We start from the raw sequence: 7,007 nt of genomic DNA, 5'->3' as shown, positions 1-7,007 counted from the left end.
GTTATATGGTATACATGTAATTCTTAGATACAATGAAACCAACTATCTTAAAATCTTAATAAATTGATTTACTTTTCTATTTTTTTAGGTTAATGATGCCATAAGGAACTCGTTCTGTACCTAAATTAAAGTTTATTAACCTTGTTGGTACTAAATGCTTTATTTATTGAAATTTATACATTGAATTTTCACCTGTAATGTTTTTTCATATTATATTTAAATTAAACTATTTTGTACTAGTTACTCTTATTGAAGTTATGTCTAACTTTTAAGTAAACATATCAATATGCTTTTGCTGGTTGGGTAAAATGATTTGAATATGCACTATTATAAGAGCTATTTTTGGCTCTATCAAATAAGCTCCCTATTTTTTAAACAAAATCCAAAATCAAATATGATGGTTATTAGTAATAACCTTTATATTTGGTTTCTAATATATGAAGGTTATTTATAACAACCATCATATATTAAGGGTCCCCAATATATCACAATTACTAATATATGATATATTAGGGACCCTTAATATATGATTAACATTAACTGTCATATATTGTGACAATAAAACCCATCATATATACTTTGGTACCAATAAGTAAAACTATAATTGGTAACTTTTATATGACAGGTTATATAACTGTCATTTATAGTCATAAGTACATGATGGGGATTTAACCATCATATAAAAAGGGGGATTTTAAATGATAGATCAACAAATGATGATTGTTTTAGATAAAAATAATAATCATTTATACCCTTTTGTTGTAATGCTACTAGCTTAAAACAAGTGAAGCTATTTAACACTTGTCTTTGGAAAATGAAATAGATCTATAAACAAAAAATATAGAAACATTGAATTAAAAATATTAGAGAAATATGTATAAATAAATTAAAGTTCACTATTTTGAGGACGGGTAACAAACGTGGGCATACAATCCACGAGGGTAAAATAACTAGACATGATTGATGCCATGAAAATAAATGTGGACACACAATTCATGAGAGTAACTAACTAGATATGGTCGAAGCCACGAAACAAATATGGATATACAGTTCATGAGGGTAACTAACTAGATATGGTCGAAGCCATGAAATAGTCATAGGCACAAGATCCATGAATAATAGACGTGAGAATAGAGCTCATGAAAATTAAAGTAAATAGTCATTGACTATGGCATGCTAAGGGCTAACGGAATTGCCATTAGCAATCACTGTTTTATATATAGTCCTCTATGAAATCAATTTGTCAAAAAATACAAGAAAATTATCATTTTCAATATATAGTTTTCTCTTTTAGATATCAAACTCGCATGAATCATATAAAACATCAATCTTTCTAAACTATGAAAATTCATAACTAATATCTCATAAACTTTTTCACAAATTTTCATAATTATTTTTATCAAATAAAGAACTACTAGAATTTGTAAAAGCATTTTCATCAATCTAAAAAATAAATGTCTTGATAAAAAGAAAATTTGGTAAGAAATTATTTGGGATGTTATCCATTTACTTATTGAATTTTTTAAACCCAAAGATATACTCCTTTTCAACTTTCACCAAGTTCTTCTTCCTCCACACATCCTTAATGAATGAACATATAAATAAAAACTTTAATTAATCCCTTAGGTCGACTATGACAAAGCAAGAGAAAATTCAAAGCTCCCTTAAAACATAACAGTGTTGTGGATGGGGGCAGAGGAGGAGGTTCAATGCACATTCAAGGTCAATCAAAATAAAGGTGATACCCACAAAAGAATTAGGGAGGGAGATTGATGATGCTGCATGAATAAGGAGGAGGAAGGCTTAAAAATGCTCATTGCATTCACATAGAAAAGAAGCTCCAATGATGACACCCACAATAGAACAAAGAGAGGAGGAGATGTGGAAGGCAGAGCGAAAGTAAGGATTTTCAGCCTATCCACATCGTCGACAGTAGTGGAAAACAAAGGAAGGTGGTAGAGAAGGGTTGCAAAACAAAGGGTTTGAAACTTCTAGACAAAACACTCTTGCTCGCATACCCAGACTAAATAAGAATAGGATCAGGTAGAGAAGAAGAGAAAAGGGAAAAAAATTTGATAATTGAAGTAAAGGGCACTTTGGTAATTCTACACAATCCAAACCAAAAAATAAACTCCCTTTTTCCCTTGAGGATTCAAACCTAGAACAAAGATTAGACATTAAGAGACATTCCATTAAGCCACTAACATCTTTTTGCAATATGTGTCCCAAAATTTATAAAAATACATTCAAAGCACCTTATCATAATTTTTAAATTTTTACTTAAGACTTTTGAGTCATTACATAAAGTCTGAGATTTTACAATCCCCGGGGTAAGGATTTTCTTGATCTATATACTCAGGATATGGTTTTATGAATGTAGGTTGGCCAATTGGTCTTAGCTAAGGTTTGTATATATCCTGAATTATGTCCCTTAAAGCTTCCACTATCACCAGTTGGTTCCATTATTTGTTAGGTCTTTTGGGATTGCACCTATGCCCCTTGGCCACCTGTATTTGGTTCCTGTAAATAGTATAGTAAAAACATGATAAACAAAATAGTCCCTTATAGGTGCGTGGCCCTGAAAGCCTCCATTTGGACCACTTCCTAATAGTTGCCCCTTAATGGCTCGAAGGTTGAGCCTACTTTATGAGGTCTTATCCTTAGTGATGCGGCTATATTTTTTATCCCTTTTTGTAAAGCCTGCATCATCATTTGTTGGTATTCCCTTTCTCTACATTTGAATGCTGAGAGAGAGAGAGAGAGCATACAATTTTTGATTTTCTTCTATCTGTTTGTCTATACGGTCTTGAATTCCTCACAGTACCTTTACTATTGGACTGTTAGATATACTAAATATTTGATTAACATGTTCTCTACTTGCCTTTGAACTAAGGCTCGATTTACTGCTGACCATGGTCATCTGTACTACGTGCTCATAATGTACACCTATTTTCAGCATCAAGTATTAATGGTTCTAACCCTACAGATGTAGAGTTTTCTTTTAGTTCATGAAAGCCAACACCTATCTCATCAATCTTTTTGTCTTTTCAAGTCCTTGGCATCTTTGTATATAGGTTCCCATTAGATGTGACATAAATTGTTCTCCTCAAATAACAAATACCAAGTAGGCCAGAGACACTGAGTCTCAAACATAACAATACATTTCCCAAACTCTCTTATCACAGTTTACTCAGATGTGAAAATGCAAAGAGATTGGAACAAATAAGTGTTTAAAAAATGCAAAGTACATAATTGTAAAGATTACAAAAAGCTAGAAATGATTTTGAAAACTATATGAGAATATAGAGTATATTTGGATGTTAAAATATTAAAAGTGCTAATAGATGTTGTTGATTGATTGTCCATGTCTCCCTCCTGCGACCCTCTGTTCCTTTTATAAGCATATAATTGAGACTGTTACTTCATAAGATCTAGAGCCTGTTTGTGAAATATTAGGAATCCCTTAGCATGGCTTGTGAGATTCATGGCATGCACACCATATCCTCTCAATTATCTTGTACATCTAGTCATTTTGAGTCTTGAGGGCTATATCAGGCTTGTACGTGGCATGCCTTTCCCCAAGAAATGGATTGACATACTTTTCTTGGGCCTATTGTGTCTTTTAACTTAATTCCTCTCATTAGGCTGTTGTTTTGCTTTTAGGCCCAAACAATATCATTTTTTGTAATAGTGACCTCATATGAAATTTCTATATTTCTTCTCAATCTCCCTATCACACACCCAACTCATTGGTTTGTTGAAATTGGTACACATTAACCAGCTATTCTCTCTTCTCTGCCCGCCATCTCTCATGAACATTACAACCGTTTTCTGAGCACTAACTTTTTGCCCGGATACATGCAACCCCAAAATCCTCCAGACACTTCAAAACCATCTCTAGTTGTGTCCTATCAGCTACACAAAATAATAAAAGGTCATTAACAACATTTTTTCTTTTATATGAAGCACTCCATAAGTTAGGTCACGATATTATATAGTGATTATATCTCTAATATATATATATATATAATTTATTAAAATGATAACAAAAATTAAAATATCATCAGGAATACAAATGAAATGCGCTCTTGCACGTGTATATAGTATTGTTTGGACTTACACATGATATTTTATTACTCTACTCCATACAAATGTTTATTAACTTGTACCATTGCGCGGGGATTTTTTTTTTTTTGGGATAAAACTTGCAAAGTGATTTTAATATCAATATCATTTCAAGTCATCATCAATTTTCAAAATCATTCTCGAATGAAGAATTGTTGGTGGACAGCTACACCTATTTTTTATTATCATATTATTTAATTTGTCTAATTTCCATTATATGATTTGATTCAATATCTATGGTTTAATTAGTATTATTTGATTTAATATCTTATTTTTAAGTATTATATCAAATAAAAAAAGATATTTAAATTAATTAAATACCTTATCATCATCATCTATTGATTTTAGGTAGATTTGAATTTAAATTTGAATTATTATTTTATTGTTCTTTTATTAGTTTTAGATCTCTAAATAGAGCCAGGGTTCCTCATTTGTATTTAGAGGAGATTTTTAGTATCGAATAAGAGTTTCCATTTTCAAGACCTCCTGTCACTTTTTCTCTGTCTTCCTCCTTCCTCTTTTGATATTCTCTTTCTTCCGCTTCCCCTTCCCATTTATCATACAATGCATTACCAATACCAATATTGATACACATACTATATGACAATATATGAACTCAATGGGTAGCAATTTTACAGCATCATGTAAACTGAAGTGTTTCAAATTCCAACAATTAACAACACCTTGGATACAACAACAGTACACACCTTCACTTCATAGCACTTCTTCCACATATTTTGGATGAAAAATCACACTGCTCTATACAAGTTCAAACCTAAAGGCTTATATTTATTCTTCTTTCTCAAATCGTTTTTATTTTTCAACCATGGACAATAATCAAAAATGGAAAACATAGTTCTTACAATGGTAGGCAGATCAAGCTCATATTGCTGTGCTCGAAGAAGGCTTAGGTACTTCTGTCTGCTCTTTCACACGATCCAGTACATTGGCCTAGTTATATATAATCATGTTGGTCTGTCCTTGAGTCTTGGAAGACACGTGATATGTTGTCTTCTTCCACAATTCTTGGATTCGGTACCTTTGAAATTGAGAATTTTAAGAGATGCCAATAAAGTGGAAGTTGTGCAAATGCATACACCAACCCTACTGGTAATAAAATGACTCCATAGGATATGATAGGCTTATACTTCTCATCAGGTTGAAAGTCATGGGACAGTGCAGCATAAAAAGAAACCAACATTGAGACAAGTGAAGCAAGGAATGAAATGATGCCCATACAAAGCTTCAGTGGCAAACTTCGACGGAAACCTTTTGGTTGTTCCTTTCTAGAGATATAAATGGCTAGAAAAGTAGCCAGTGAAGTCATAGAAAAGAGAAAGGAAATTAGCACGGAGATAGAAAATGTATGACCAAATCTATTAATGTCTTGGAAGCAGGCAGAAAATGCGGAACCAGTGACAAAAGTAGCTGCGACAATGTAAGATGTACATGTGTCCTTCACTGAGTCGTTACATTCATTGATGAGCTTCATGTGCTCATTGGTGAAGATTTCCCCCGGTGTCTCGCCCTTTTTATTGGGTTGGGAAATGAAGTAAGGTGGCATACTTTCTTTCACATACTGTTTCAACCATAAAATAATAAATTTCATAAGTAATGTACACAAGTTTCACTCGTAGATGTACATTCCATATAAAAAAAAACATAGTTAAATATTGTGGCCACTAAAAATTAAGTTAACATAAATTAAATTCATAGTTCTTTCAAGCATTTTTTTTCTTGTTATGTTTATATACAAATTTTAATTCAAGAAAACTTGTTTTAAAAAAATTATTTTATAAAATGGGAAGTGGTTTTATTAAGGATTTCAATCCATAAGGATATGGTTTGAGTTCGTTGTGTTCCTTAGTCAAGTATAATGTTAACTTGATAATAATCAAGATATCATTATGAATCATATTTAACAAATATAGTAAACTATCATCCTAGATATATGCAATAAACTACACTATTTATAAAGTATGAAGAGTGCAACAGACCTTACAACTAAAGTTGAGTTTTATTAGAACTAGTTGCCGTGCTCATTATACAGATGAGTACTAAGAATTCATTGCCTCTAGACTATTCAGATCTAATATTGATAGTCCAGATTTATAGCCTTTTAATTTTATTTTTTTTAAAAAATTATTTTAATGGATACAAAATCTAAAATAAAGACAATTTTTTAACTGTAAATTTTTCAAAAAAATAATAATTAAAAATGTATTAAAAAATGTAAATCTGGGTCATGAAAATTAGGTCTGAATGGTTTAAAGGCAATGAGTTTTTAGTGCTCATTTGTATGATGAGCACTGAAACTAGTTCTAAGTTTTATTGTATTCGTTAATTAAAACTACATTCTTTGTTGGTTACTTTTGAGGTTTTTTTTTTCCTTTAAAAAATTATCAATTGAAAGCCATGAAAGAATGAAAATTTGGACATTGCATCCTCGAGGATATTTTAGATGCTATCTCATATAAACCTATCATTTACCACATTTTGTATTTCAAGGGTAAATCTTCTCCGTCCACCTCAAGAATTTTTCCGTGAGATATTAGACCAAAACTGAACCCAAAACAACCTATTTTCATGGTAAATCTTCCTCTTCCATTTAAAATTAGGGTTTGGATTTATCATTCAACTAGGGTTCTATATTCCTATTTTTCGTGCCAAAAGAAGAAGAAGTAGAAAGCAGGGAGAACAAGGGAGAAAAAGAGGGAAGATTTATAAAACGAGAGGACCTTTGGGTTATTTATAGAACCTAGGTAACATTTATTTAAAATAAAATAAATATTCCATAAAAGAGAATGATGAGAAAATATACTAAATCCTAATTAATCTAAAAAATATTTTAAATTTCCTTATTTAAATATCCTAAAACAAAG

This window comes from Prosopis cineraria, unplaced genomic scaffold (assembly GCF_029017545.1).
Source record: "Prosopis cineraria cultivar Desert tree isolate PC_DT_omini unplaced genomic scaffold, ASM2901754v1 PC11, whole genome shotgun sequence".
In the NCBI taxonomy this organism is placed as follows: Eukaryota; Viridiplantae; Streptophyta; class Magnoliopsida; order Fabales; family Fabaceae; genus Prosopis; species Prosopis cineraria.
This window is presented reverse-complemented; position numbering follows the sequence as displayed.